Source organism: Pithys albifrons, chromosome 2 (genome assembly GCF_047495875.1).
Source record: "Pithys albifrons albifrons isolate INPA30051 chromosome 2, PitAlb_v1, whole genome shotgun sequence".
Lineage (NCBI taxonomy): Eukaryota > Metazoa > Chordata > Aves > Passeriformes > Thamnophilidae > Pithys > Pithys albifrons.
In genome coordinates this window covers 43,295,604-43,311,397 of record NC_092459.1, presented here as the reverse complement: position 1 = coordinate 43,311,397, position 15,794 = coordinate 43,295,604, and positions in this window count along the sequence as shown.

Here is a 15,794-nt window from a genome sequence, read left to right as displayed (position 1 = left end):
CTTACTCCAGCTGTCAGCTTTTAAAGAAACACTTTTGGAACATTAGCTGTGGCTCTGAAAAACCTTTTCTCCAGGTGATTCTGTGAGAATTGGATGTTCCTAGTTAACAAACAGTCAGTGCCTGAGACATACTGCTGCTCTGAACTTCCTCCTGCTTGGTTTAATTAGATCCTCTAGCTGGAACTAGCTGTGGTTTAGCTTCCGTTGTTTTTCCCTTCCTTCGTTATTTCACCAGGGCAAGCTGTCCTCACAGAATTCTGCCACCTCTATGCATTTTCTTCATCTTGTTCCTTGAAGTTGCCAATGAAAATATATTGTCTAAGTCTGCTTTCCACCCTGGAAGATGGGCAGCTCACAGAGCTTTCAGCCTTGATGGTGATTTCACCTCTGCAGCAGCAACTTGTCCCAGTAATAGTTTTACAGACACAGGCTCCCTGACACCATGTGGGCTTTTCCTCCTGCAAACTCCACGCTGTTTTCATTACTGCATCTTTCGCTGACAAATAAATAGTATGTCTGGCACTACATTTCCCTATTCTTATTTAAGGAAAGTACATCCAGCAAGGTCTAAATCAAACAAAATCCAACAGAATGGAGGAGTTTGGGGATCCATCAAAGTGAGCCACCATCCCCCCCAACCCAAGGTTTTCAGTACTGAAAGCTGAAAAATGGTGAGCAGCAGAAGGCAGTCTTCATCCAAAGCACAATAATGTGCAAATCTTCCCATTTCAGCAAGGAACTTTCAGATCAGACCCCAAAACAGCATGGAAATGTTCATACTAGTCTAATTTTGAAGTTGCAGCATAGCTGGTACAAAAGAACACTCAAATACCTTTTGAGATATTTCAGTATACCTTACTAGGGCAGTTCTGCCACTGCTAATTTTGTGCCTGTATTTAACTGAGTCCTGGAACAATCCAGGAACTGCAGTTCATTAATTATCATAGCCACCCTTACTAATGGGGCCAGTAAGAGCCCATGTTAGGGGATGGTTGGTGGAGGATCTGTGCCACAGGGAAGAGGCCAGGAGCTGTGCCCTGTCCCCAGGATGAGCCCCAGCTGGTTCAATGCCAACAGCTCACCTAAGGAGCCCTGCAGGCTTTCCTAACATAGCATCTCCCACTCAGCCCTGTCCCTGGGGGAGGGTCAGCATTAGAAAAGTGGCACCCTGAGACCCTGCTGCATCTCCTCATTTCAAGTCCTGGGAAGTCTGAACTTTACCACAAAAGTGTGAACAATCCCATTTGAACTGAAGTCGAACACTTTTATGTACAATTTACTGTTGAAATAGCTGGGGACAGGGGGAGGGAATAAAAAAATTGCATGATAATTCTCAAGTCTCCATGGCACATCCTGAGGATTGCTCAGGACAGAGAGATGATGGGAGAAAAATGAGGAAGTGGTTGTAAAAAGGAAACATTTCCCCTCGTTCCTAAAACTGTTTTCAGCCCTTGCACTTTCTGCAAGATAAAAGAGCCATAGCAGAAAGTGACTGAAGCCATCTAACATTTTAAAAGGAATAAGATTATGAGAACTAAAATCATGGTTTCTTTGAATGGGACATTGCACTACTGATGAGATTTTTCAACCCAAGGCATGCACTTCCGTGCTCAATCCTTGTGCATCTTCATCCCTTGTTATGACCTGAGATGGCTTTGCTGGCCTGTGGGAAGGTTGAGCAGCACAGTGTTTTGAAGGAGAGAAAGAGGTAAAACACTCAGAGATGGTTTTATGCAAAGGACCGTGTACATACCTGTGCATTACTGCTCCCTTACCACTTGGATTCATGCATGAGTCTATCAAGAAGTTTCCTGAGTATTTTGCTTCCTGATCAAAACAAAACTCAGCTTTTGATGCCAGTTTATTACTGGAGATGCCTTTAAACACCTCCACATCTTTTGGTCTACTCACACTTCATTATGAGCTGGTTTGACAACTGACAATTAATTTGATTTCCTTTCATTATTTTTCCTCTTCTCTTATAAATTAACTGACTGTGCTGTAGATTGTAACATTGATGCCAGTGGCCTCTGCCTTTTCACTTCCATTTTCCATTCCTGCTATTTGTGCAAAACCTGGTTTTCAGATTTTTGGTCAAACTCGGATATAATGGGTTCAATGTCTTCTTTTTTATTTTTCCACTGAAATCCATGTTCTAAAATTCATGTTTAATTGATAGAAATGTGTCATTTCTCCAGGAAAAAAAAAAAACAAAGAAAAAACCCCCAACAATTAAGTACATCTATCACAAAAGGAAGGCGATTTTAAAATTAAATGACTTTGCCAACATTTTATGAGACACTTTTCCAACAAGTCACTGAATTTGTTACATCACTGTGTGGTCCTAAAATGTGGAGTCCCATTTGTGCATATTGTTGCCCTTCAGTGTCCTTAATGCTGTAAATAATCCTACATTACAATAAGACTCTCAAGGTTTTTCTAAAGCATTTGTAAACCTGTGAGAGATTTGTTGTGGGGTTCCACCTTTACTTTTATAAGACTTTCTCAGAGAATAGGTTTGCCTCTTGTCCTCTATTTTTTCCTACCAGATTGCTGCTAAAAACATATAAGCTCTCAACAGGAGCTAGTGTGCAATAGCATTAATCAATGCCTCCTGCCAAATTCTTGCCAGTTCAGAACAGCACTTGGGGGAATATTTCTCAGCCTCCATTCATAATCGGTGACCTCTCACATATTATTTTAACTGCAGTGACAGTTTTGCTAGATTGAGAGACTTCCCCATATGTTCTATGCTGGATTTGTAGCACTTATATTTTAGTCTTCCTAAATTAATAGTTGGTGGCAAGTTTTTGCCCTGTTATAAGTCTCATCTTCTTATGTGTGTGTCCAGTGGATAAAAACTGGCTTTGGCCCCTCTATAGCTACTGTATGCAATGGTTTGGCATCACAGGGGCAGCATGCTTTTTCTCCCCATTCTGCATTCTTCAACTTCCCCTTCTCTTACAGTCTCAAACAGAAGCAGCAGGGAAAACTAAAATTTTCAAGAAGGAGACTGAAACAGTTTTGAGAAATTGCAGGTTTCAGCCTTCTCCATAATTTCCATTTTTCAGGAAACAAAGCCTGAGTCACAGCTACACAGCAGCAGCGGCACAGGAGCCTCCAGCCTCCCAGGGCTCCATGGTCCCACTGTGGCAGCTGAGCACTGCTGTGCTCAGGCATCATGTCCAGAGCCTGGGTATCTCACCTCCCACCAGTGACACTTGCCACTAGTGGCCACCCAACCTCATGAAGGAAGGGCTGCCTTTCCTATCAGAATGAGTGGTGATGCTGTGGGCACCATGGATGTGCAGGGAAAGGCAGAAATAATTCCAGCAATCAAACAGACAAGAGAATGCTGTTACCACTATGCTGTATTTCCCGGTAACATATACTGGGAGCCACATGTGCATTGAGCTCAGTTTAAAGATGCTCAGGCCAAAGTTATAAGGAGACTACTGGAAGGTTTCTCTTCTCTTAAGCCTTTCAGACAATTTACGTTGTACCATCCCATTTTTAGTTCATTCTTTTCCATTTACCATAGTGCTCCAATGAATCTCATAGACACATCTTCAAAGGGAAGTGGAAAATATCTTTTAGTTCGCCAGCTGCAAAACAAATGTTAAGATTAACAACTATTGTCAGCTCTGTTAACAATAGCTTTTGTAGATTTGTCCAATCTTATTGTTATTTTCATGCATAGTGAAGTATTAGCCATTGCCTCTGTCATTAGCAAAAATTCCATTTCTTTAGCAATGTGCTAAAAGCTGAAAAAGAAAAACTATGCCTCATAATTCCTGACAAGATTCTATTATACTGAAAGGGAAAAAGTGATCCTGTATTTTATGTGCCAAAAAATTATGCCTTAAAGGCTGTGATGCCTCTGTTCCACAAAGAATATTTTTCCACATCAGTGCATTTACTCTTAGACAACACATTCATTACTCCTCTCCAAGTCTTTATTTCATCTAATAAGGCAGCATGTTGTATGGAAGACACATGACAATTTTCATGTCACATCAGAATTAATCAAAATATCAAAGAAAATATTTTTTCCTCAAAACCTTTAGGCCTAATAAATTCTGAACAGAAATCTGTCATTTATAATAAACAGATAAATCTTAACCATCTGAATAAACAACACAATATTGTTTGAGCATATAAGTTTGCACCTCTGGGGTTTTACAGCAAAGAGAACTGGAGGAATTCATGACAGATGAAGATGAAAAGGCAAAATCCTTCCCTAATAGGAATTCCTCTAACTTCATCAAATTCAAGCAAGCTACAGTGATTTACACTTCCCTGGAGAGTTTTAAGCACAGTTTCTTTCATAAATAGAAGGAGGGTAATGGGACTAGGAAAAAGTAGGATTATGCATAGACAAAATAGAGAATGGAGACTACATGAATCCTGCTAGGGCCCCTGACTCAAGTGTAATTCAGCTAGCAAGTGTGTGTGCTTTGTTGTCCTGTGTTGCGCACACACACACACCCCCAAACCCTGTACTTTTAAAATATCTTTTAAAAAATAACCTTTTATGTCTCACATAGCCCTTGTTTCAGAGGAGCTTATCTGTGATTGCTAATAAATGCCGGTTCACATCAGCTACCATGAAGAAAATTAGCTGTCTCAGCCCAAACCAGCACAACTTGTAAACCTTCTAAGATGCCTGAGGTTACCTGTGGGACCACACAGCTCTGGTAGATACAAACCAGGCAGGAGACCCACAGTACACTGGAGGAGCAGCAGAGGTTGGCCAGGATACTCCTAGGCACTTCAGGTGGCCATAGGTACCCAGGTTTGGGCACTTGAGTGTAGCCCCAGTGAATATAACAGGAGTCTGATCTAAACTCATATAAGTGCACTAGACATCCACAGCAAGGCTGAAAGATTTGGGCAAAGAAAGTCTTGAATTACCCAAGTATTAGCCACCTCCCCCAAAAAAGCTTAGCTATTTTTACATTCTTTCCCAGAGCAGGGCTTGAATGTGGGTGCCCAGTCACACCTCTAACACCAACATCCTTGTTCTGAGGAGATTACTCATAACTTTACAATCAAAGTGTTCAATATGTGTGCTGGTTTAAAGGCGAACCAGCAGGGGAAATGAACTCACCACGAGAGAGATTATAAGTCAGAGCTAAAATTTAATAATAATATTACAATACATACACTGGCACAAAAGGGAAATTGCTTTCAACTCACAAAAATCCAGCAGTATAACCCAGTGTCCTGGGGCACAAACCCAAGGGGGTTTGTTTGCCCTTGTGCTGAGACCCCTGTGGTTCCCCCAAGTCCAGAGCAAAAGGAAGTGAAAAACCTGTTGGTGCAGGTGATGGCTGTAGTCTGGGCGAGAGCAGTGATCTCCTCCTGTTGAGGTCCTGCTGCTCCTCTGGATCCGATGAGAAGTTCCTGAGGTCTTCTTACCCACCACTTATGTACCCTCAGGGAGCACCCAGTCCCTCCCCCTGGGCAGGGACTCTCACAATGGGTGATTAACTCTGGGAGCCAGGGGGTGTTGAACTTTGATGGCCCATTAGCAGCTCCGCCCCCTCAGGCTGGGTGTGAAGGTGATAATGGCTCCCTGGGCAGCTGCTGCTAAGGGTCCATTGTCCTTGGGGAATGAATAGAAGGGGTAGAATACACAGCTTTGATCACCCCACACGCACTGTTAACTGGTCCCTCCTGCTGAACTAGGACAATATGTTTTAGTACTACCCTGCTACCACAAATACAGAATTTATACTCTATTCACTCAGCTTCAAAAATAGAAACTATCCAGCAACTACAAATATTTGTCAGGTGGAATTCATGTTTTCTGCATTCATCTTTTCAGTAAAGAAAATATTTTCCACTGGTTCAGAAAAAGCAGAGATCTAATCCTACACCTGGTTAAAAGTCTCCTGTACCCATTCCACACCTGCTCTGATGTGTCCCAGAGAGCCACAAAAAGCATTTGGGCAAGTTATCCCAGTCTTAACTCTGCAGATCCCCTAGCCTAGTCAGGAAAATTTTACTTGGATACTTTTCAATTCTATCATAAAAGCATCTAGACTTAAGTGTATAAATCTATTAAATGTCATCTTTTGGACATGAAAACACAAGTTTTGACTGAGTTTAGGAATAAAGTATCTTGCCCATACTTGAACTTTGCTGGGTCCTATGAGCCAGACACTCAATGCCTTGCATGAAGACTTATCTGGGTCATGCTGACAGAGCACACACCTGCCCCATCCCAGATGCAACATGGGTGAAGGCAACTTCCCAGGCAGCATGCCAGGCTCTGCTGGAGGTTTTCTTTGTGTCTGTAGTACAGTGGGGACCCACATAGTCAATTCCAGTACCAGAAAGTGCTGAAAAGAGCCTCAGTGGTTTGCTATTTGGGATTGCTGCCTTATGTACTTGTTCTTCTGCTGGTATATGTAACAGCAACCCCCAAAAAGGCTTTCTGACTATTTTCTAAGAGACTGTTTCACAGAGGAATGATTGGTCTATTTAACAAAAGGTGCAAAGAACATCTGGTCTATAAAGAAAAAAACCCAAACTAATTATAAACAATTTTGTCTATACCTCTTATTTCATATTTCTTTAATTTCTTCTCTGATTTATTTTCATTTTAGTACTGTTTCAGGGAAATAAGATCTTTTGCTTTAAGACTTCATCTGCTCTCACTTGTCATAATTTAGGACCTAATAATCCTCTTCATGACATCACACACACTCGCTGAAACCCATTATGCCAAGGACAAAGTATGACAGTCTCAGGCATGGGGAAGAACAGATGAGAGACAGCAACAGATGCAAATTAACTGCTAAAACCAAAGAATTATATTGTACCCTTCCACAGGAAAACTCTGGGAGGAAGCAAACAGCCCAGCAGTGCTCTCTGTACCCGGGGGATGCTTTCTAAAATCCCTTGCCCATCATTAGCAGCAATGGAATTGATCAGACCAAAGTTTCTCCTTCTCAAAGGAAACATATTGGGCTAACAAATAGCAGCTAAAACACAGTGTTAAACACAGTCTAGCACTTAGTGTAACCAACCAAGTTAGCCTTGGGTTGCTTTTAGTTCTAAGTAGGAGCTTGGCTTTACTCCAATTCATATTATTATCTGTTTTCCTGTGCAGCTTGAAATGATGTTCAGTATTTTTTTAAACAATTGTATTTTCTTTGATAATTTCTAAAAGATAGAGAGCACTGTGAGCTGAGCTGAATAGGAGTGATAAAAATGATCAGGACATTTTGATAACTTCCAAGCTGATTCAGTCTTATGTGGTTTGGCCAAAGAAGTCCCACCTTTATTGAAAAACCGAATGCTTTTAATAGCATTGTATTGTACTACAGCTGAGTGGTGGAAACACGCTGAGGAACCATAGTGGCCACCATGGCTTTTACTCAGATAAATGGGTTTCCCATGAGTACTCTTACCTGGTACAAACAAAGGAAGTTGAGTTGGAAGGGTCTTACACCAGGCTCAAATGTAAAGGGTCAAACAACATCTTTGTCTTTTCATTGTAGGTTTCTGTTTCCAAATTCCAGATCAGGAGCCACTTATCCTAGGAAAAAAAAAAAAAGCTCTGCTTTTCTTCTCTTTTCTTTTTTTTTCTTTTTTTTTTTTTTTAAAATGTAAAGCTGCTATTTACGACATAAGAGCAGAAGGGTTCTTGAGGTAGTGCCTTGTCTTTAGCAGTGATTGCAAGTGACTCACAGCATTCTGTAATACTTAGCAAAGCTCTTTCCCATGACTTTGTCCTGTGCCTCCTGAGTCCATGCAAACTTTGAACATCCATGATGTCCGTGAGCAGGAACTCACAGCCCAAGGACACCCTCAGGATGGAACAACCTCCTGTGCTGTCAGCTGAACCTGTTTCCTCCTACTTTCATCTGCCAGTGCCCCATTCCTCTACCAGAAGGAGTTGATCCCCTTTCAATGACTTTCATAATTTCATAAAATTCTGGGAAGTCTCCATCTCTGCCATTTCCTTGTCTTTTTTAGACTGTTTTGTTCCCTCTTTCTTGTTGTTCCTCATACCAAAGCAGTTTCATAATTTTGATCATTCTTGTTGCCCTTTTCTGAAACTTTTTCAGTTTTTCTACACCTTTTTGATGAAGAAAGACCACAACTGCATGCAGAATACAAAGAATGAGAAATCATAGACAAATACAGTGGCATCATGATGATGTCTAGTCTTCTCTTTCTTTCTTTCTTTCCTGGCAACTGTTAATACTTGCTTTGCCTTAGACTGCATACTGATAGCAAGCATGGATAGTTTTCATGGCAGCATCTGTCATAGCCCAGAACTTTTGCTGCCGTGGGAAGCAATCAACCCATCTTTTCATATATGTGTATATATATATCAATATGCTCGCTCCTTACCCCACTTCTATTTCCTATATGACAGCTTTGAAAAGCACCAGTCCTAGTAAGGATTTCTTGCAGGATTCCCCTTACAATCTCACTTCACTGTGAAGAATGACCATTTGCTCCCACCCTTTGGTTCCTTTCTTTTAGTAAATTATTTATCCATGGATGAACTTTCCCTTTTGCCACAGAGCTGCTTTGCTTCCTTAAAAGCTTCTGGTGAAGGACCTCACTGAAAGCCTTTTGGAAATTACAGTAGACAGCACAGCCAGCTTTTTCTTATTCAATTGTTGTTGACATTTTCAAAGAACTGAAGGTCTGAGAAGGTGATGTTCATCTATAAAAGCTATAAAAATTATTCTTCAGCAAAAGGGTTTGCTGTTAATCCAGCCAAGAAAATTTTCTTGATGAAACGACAAGGCAGGGAATCTATCACTGATAAAATGGATTATTTTCCATACAACTTATTACCCAGCACTCATTTACAGAGTAAATCACCCAGATCAAGAAGTCAGCAGGATTCAAAAGAAGGTTTGGCAACCATAATCAGAGTTCTCCTGCTTGTTTTCCACTAGTGTAGGAAGGGATATTGAAACACGTGAATCAGGCATTAAATTATTGTCTCAATACAAAAGATCAGAATAAAATCTAATGAAGTGTAGTAGATGATCCCTTTATTTCTGAATACTCCTTCATTTGAGCCTCATCTGACAAAACCAAGCATAAAACTTACAGGGTACATCAACAGGAGAATCAGCCACTCATTAGGCACAAAGTTATAGGCTACAGAGCCAAACAGAGGAACTGCCTTTCTGCTAATCACCAGGTTGCAACACTGCTCGCTTGGCCTGCACATGAGGGTAAAGACTGAGACTAAACTATCTGCAAATCTTTTCAGCCACTTAATGTAAGCTATCTGAGATCTCAAAATCTTAATTTAAATTACAAAATATAATGCTCATAAAATAACTTGCAGCTCTCCAAATCCAGCCTAATGTTTGTGCTCTGTATGTTTTTCATATCAGTTCACCCTTCCCTTCCCTTCCCTTCCCTTCCCTTCCCTTCCCTTCCCTTCCCTTCCCTTCCCTTCCCTTCCCTTCCCTTCCCTTCCCTTCCCTTCCCTTCCCTTCCCTTCCCTTCCCTTCCCTTCCCTTCCCTTCCCTTCCCTTCCCTTCCCTTCCCTTCCCTTCCCTTCCCTTCCCTTCCCTTCCCTGTGCAGGAGGATGAGATTCTCACACTGCTCAAGCTGGATCTTGTGTTATTCAGTGTATTACAGCCAGTGCTACAGTATTTCTTGACGATAAACATGAGCTGATCAGTACACTGAGAAATATTTCTGAGCTCTGCAGCTGTAACACTTCCTTGGGATTTTGTTGTTGTTGTTGTTTTAATCCACAGACAATTTAGTAAAATGTAGTATGGTAAATTATGTTTCCACTTCTTAATTTTTCCTGTATGATGCTTTGTAAAGAGTGCAAATAATAACTAAAAGGTAAAATATTAACCCCGTGGGTTCCACCTTGCTCCTTGAAAACTTCTGGAGATGATTTCTAGTGCATCTATGTGCCTGCAGGACTAAGCAAGCACAGACAACTCTGAGTTAGCCTCACACTAAACTAGGTATGTGCACTTTTCAGTTGTTGCACAGAAACACCATAGCACAGTAAATTAATGTGCTCAGGGGGCTGTGATTTGAAAATTAACTTGGATAGCTCTCTCATACATATCTGTCCACACATGTTTCCTTCAGAAAGTCAAGCACTGAAGCAGGAAAATAATAGCACACAGTACTTTTTTATTTACTCTCGTTTGATTTCCATATGCAGCTAATCACTATAGTGTCTGACTATGTTCAGATACTCTACAGATATAATTTTCTGTGCATGTAATATATGCAAAAGTAGAGCAATTTTTAGTAGCATTTATTCATTTTCTGTCCACAGTGATACATTACATTGCATTACAGCAGACAATCCACATTAATGACCTTCCCAAATTTCCAGACTTCAGAAACACAATTCAGTTACTTTCATAAATACTCCTGAACAGCTTAATTTTTGAGAGCAATCTCATTGAAGGTACATTTTAGCCTATATATTTGTGACTAGATCTATCTGTGTTACTCTTTTGGCTGAATGTGTTTAGCCAAAATGTGTACTGCAAATTGTAAAGATAATGCCAGGAAAAAAACTAAAGAAAAAAAATTTATCAGTTGCTATAAATAAGTGCAGACAAACATTCCTGACAACAAATTCTGAAAAGAGTAATTGAGATCCTCCTTTAAATTAATTAAGCAACAAGTAGAGGATGATAGCCTTATTAAAGGAGAACAAGACGAAGGAATATGTTGAAGTGGATGACACTTTCCAGAAAGAGTAAGTCATGAAGGGCCTAAATTGAATTTCAATTGTTATCCATTTTCTTTTCTAAGCTTCTATATGTGTGCCTGGTATATGTATTCTGAGCTCCATTCTCCTTTAATGTATTGATTTTACTTCCCACTGGGTTGGCTTGGTAATAAATTTCTTCTGTTAATATACAGCAGAGGTGCTTCACATAAATGCTTCCTGGTTTGGGGAAAAGAAGTCCCAAGCCCTGACATACCAATACTAGCTAATCTTTCATATTCTGTTGCAATTGCACCTTCCTGCTGATTTCCATGGCACAGAAATGTTTCTGTAGTCACAACAGAGAACATTAACTCCGTAATTGCTTCTTCAGTGGCTATTTCCCATGGTTGGTCTGGTCCTACATAAGGGCAGTCTGGGTAAGCATCTGGAGGTGAGGAGGGTGGAGAGATCTGTGGGAATGGTTCAGAAACCAGACACTCTCTGGTGCCACACAAGTCCTAGGTGAGTTTTTCTGAGGAAACAGCAGCTGTCCTGTTGCCACACCACACAGACAATGGACAAGCTCTTCAATGCTTCTATTGTTTTTCATCTGTACCTGAATGAATGAGGAACATGTAAGTGAATTCATGCATCAGGAGGATGGTCATAGCTGCTGCTTCAGTCTGACAAGCACAGCTAGTCAGGGGCATCTTGGCAGTATCAAGCTGAAACAGATTTTGCCAAAAGTGGTTGACTAGCTCCTGCAAGGGCTTCTCTGCACAAACACACTAGGGAGATGTTGCCAAGTCAGGGCCTGGCACCAGGAGGAGATTGCTACTCCCCTGGCAGTCTGTACCTCTGCCCTCCTGTATGCAGTTCTGCCCAGGCAGGCTGACCCAAGCAGATTGTGAGAGTGGGCCTTTACTTGGGTTTTCTTTCCCACCCTGCCACACATCCTACAGGATCTGCTCCCCTGTCACATTGCAGGGCTGGGAGACACCCATCATCCTATCCTGCATCCTCCTGCCACCCATAGTGAATGCCTTCCTTGTCCCAGCTGGCCGGGCTATGGGACCTCACTGCTGAAAGGGACAAAGTCAGTGCAAACAGACAGGATGAGAGTTTTGCCCCACATGAAAATTTTGACAGTAGGACCTACCCCAAATCCTTCCTCATCCAGAGCTACACCCAAACTCCCCTAAACTCAGGAAGTGTCTCTTTTTCCATAATAGATTTGTAGAGGGCTTGCCCAGGGGGCCACTGACTAAATCCAGTAAGCTGCCTGTGTGAAAACAAAGGCAGGATTGAACAAAAAAAGAGACATGTAACTAGGAGAAAGAAATTGTGTTCTTTGCTGTGCTTTTTTTTTTTTTGTCATATTCCTCACATATAATTGTTGCACTTTGAAGAAAAAGAGCATTATCAAATGCAGTCAGCTGTGGTTCAGGCACTCTGCCTTTTCTTTGTCATCCAAAACATTTACAAAATATTCAAACCCTTTACATCTCTAAAGTACTGATTTTGTTTTCTTGCATCCTATGTGCAGGGTAACTCTGAGTATTTCTTTTTACTGAACTTTCCCTTGAATCAAATATTTTTAATATAAAGGGTACATAAAATATGGATTATTTATGTCTGTATTCTTCATAATGTATTAATTGTATTTTGGTTTTTCCTTTAACTTTCATCAATTTTAGCTAAACTGTATAGCCTGAAGGCATTGCATCCCCCAGCCACTTGTGGTACATTCCTACTTACTCCTACCCCTCATCATTTCCCGTGTCTGTAAATTGGTCACTTTGCATTATGCAAGACAAACCATATTAAAACAAAATAATTCTCCAGTGCTCCTTTTTTTCTAGGTATATGCACATGTTGATTTACTAGATTAAAGTAACCTGCATACTGACATCTAAGTAGTTGGGTATAAGAAACAACATTATTAGTTATCTTCACTGCCATGAAGCCCATTGGTGCCAAGGACAGCTGGCAGTCATGTTTTTCCATGTGCCTTGTGCTAGGAAGCCAAAGAGGAATACCTCAGCTCAAGATTTGCTTATTTAAATTCAGTGCAAAAGCATTTTTCTCGGCCCATGATCACTTTCATTAAATCAATCCTAATCTTTCAACAATGAGGTGAATGCCATTATGCAAATAAGCAACTGCTTTTCAGCCTTGCAGAACGATGACACCTATACAAAGGTTTCTGAGACTCTTCTATGGTGGCAGTCACTGAACTTCATAAATACGGATTTCTAAGTATTGCATTAGGTGATAATGATTTTTTTCTGTGAGGCTGGCCACTTTTAAGGCTGTATCTTGAAGATGAGAACTAATGAAATGCTTAATATTCTGGAATAATTCACCTCGGTGCATCAGAATGTTGTAAAAATGCTCCCATCTGATGACGCCTGCAGCTGGCACAGTACACTCTGTATTTATCACAGTGCTCCAGATAATATTAGTATTTAATGACTGTGCACTGATAAGCTGAAACTGGATGAACAGACTGTCTCTCATCTCATTCTGCTTAAGGTGACATGAACTTTCATTTATGTCACAGCTACTTGCAGCTGTTCAGATACACTTCAAAGATGCTGAAAGGAATACTCTATCAATCCACAACTGAATGAATGACCATAAGAATGAATCTGTTGTCTTACTGTCTTTGGATAGATTTAATAAAAGCATTTGTATTCCAGGAAGGAGGAAATGGTATAATTAATCATTGACACAACTGAGTAGGCCCATTGTGTAAGTGATTCATTAGGAAGCAATTTCAAGAATGTTTATTTTGATGATATACATCTTATAATTCATTAGGAACATAATATAGCAAATGGTCATTTGCTATTTTTATAACTTTGAATTAAATATAACTGCATTTTTGATATCTGTGGCTCTGTGGAAAGCTTTGTGTTTGAAACAAAAAGCCCGAACAGTGATCATGATGGATGTAGTTAATAATAAGGGGAACCTGTATTTACAGGATTGGAGTCCTTTTTGTATTGATGATCATGATTCCTAGAATCATCACAGAAATGTTTAGGTTAGAAAAGACCTCTAAGATTATCGAGTCCAGTCATTTAGACCAGAAATACGGTATGTGTGGTGAAATTCAGTCCCACAATTCAGTATTACTGAAATAACCTTGGTGGATAAGTCTAGAAGTAAACTAGTGAAACCATATGCAAAGAGAGATGTTTGCAATGATTTTTCCCTACTCCAGCTGCCCTTCAAGAGGTGCAGAATATGAGCAGAATTCTCCATGTGCTGTGCCATTCTCCTGTACCTACATGGAGCTAGGGCTATGCTACAGCAGCTTGATATGCTACATGATTGTTCTCTCTTTGAAGACTTCAAGATAAAAAGTTTGATTTGAAAAAGAGGATTTTTTTGATAAATATTTGTGTGGTATTTCTTAACCTCCATAAGCTTTCATGGCAAGCCTGCCTACTAGGGCTCACCTTGGTTCTGTTCCCTGATAGGGCTCCATAACATACATTACCACCTGCAATTAACCTAACACATTTTTGTTGATGCATCTTCCTACCATGGAGAATGAGAGCTACAGTGGATGAAACAAGAGGTAAATGGCATTATATGTACGTCAACTGAAACTGGTGTGACTGTGAACTAGTCCAAGTTCAGTTTAAACAAAAAGATGGGTTCTCCTGGGCACACAGATCTCTTGCATTAGCACATCTGGTCATCTGGATCTTCCTAAGCAAAGATAATTATTTATTTAAAATATCTTTATCTATTCTTAATGCTTGTGAAAGCAGCTTGATTGCTAAGGACTGAGACAGAAGGACTTCTGGGAATAGATGAAGGGTGAGCTGGAAGAAGGTGAAAAAGCACAATGAACAGTGAGACTACAGAGTTAAAAATAAAAAGTGTAAATCTAACAGCTATTGAAAACTTTATGTAACTACTAAGATATTTGACATGCAAGCTTAGGCTGCGAATTAGAGGTTTCTTTCCTTTTTCTAACAACATCTAGTAGAAGGTTGATGACTGGTCAAAACTTCAACAAGAGAGAGTACCAAATATTGCTAAGAGAAACCATCTCCATTTCTGAAGTCTTTAAACATTTGTGATACCAGCCTTATTTGCCTGACTATAATATAACCTTCTCTCTTTCACAGTTGATATTTTCCATAGTTACATAATGCTTTGAAGGGCTTTTAGATTTACACTCTGTATTTTTAACTTTATATTCTCACTCCTGAGCAGACACCTTACTCGAGGGATGAACTAAACTGCAGCTCTGCAGTGATGCCAACAAACATCAGCCCAGTGAAGCAGCTCATCTGACAGAGCCACGATTCAGCCACATCCCTCCCCTGTGCAGGTAGCCCACCTTTTACCCAACAGTCTGCTGGTTAAAGCAGCCATCCAAGCAGCATCTGTAGGATGTATCTGAATGAGACAGCGATGCCATGGGGCAGTGGTTTTGGCACACAGACCAGCTTTAGTGCTAGCTTCACAGGCTTGATTCTGTACTTGCCATTAAATTGTATTTAGCTGCAAAGTGGAAACAGTCTTGAGAAAATGTAGGTCTTTCCTCTCCCACACTGAATACTCTGAACACTGGGCTTTCAATACACATGTTTTTAGCACTCCTCTTTTTGGCCTAGAGAAATCTTAGAGCCTTCTCTGGTTCCTACATTCGACAACAGATGAAATTTGTGCAGGGCTCTAACTTTTGAGGGTGAAAGAAGCAGGCTCTGAGCCTGTACCTGGCTCTGCTGCAGCCCAGCACAGCAACTGAATTAGAAAGGGCTGTGTAAAATGCCCGAAGCAGAGTGACTCTGGCCACATGCAGAAACCACAGAGGAGGCCCCTCTACAAACCTAAAACCAGGAAAGGACTTGCTAAGTCAATTTAAACTTCTGCAGAAGCAGCCACTGACTGGGATTCATGTATTTTTGTAACAGCTAAATCCTACACTGGATACTTCTTCTACCTCTTCTAGATACTCGTGTCTGAAATGTGCTCAGGTTGGAAAGAACAGTCTCCACAAGGAGAAATCTTCTCTGTGGTTAGGCTGCTTTGAGTTGTGAGGTCACTTGGTTGGGGAGCTATGATTGTCACATCTTTCTTTAT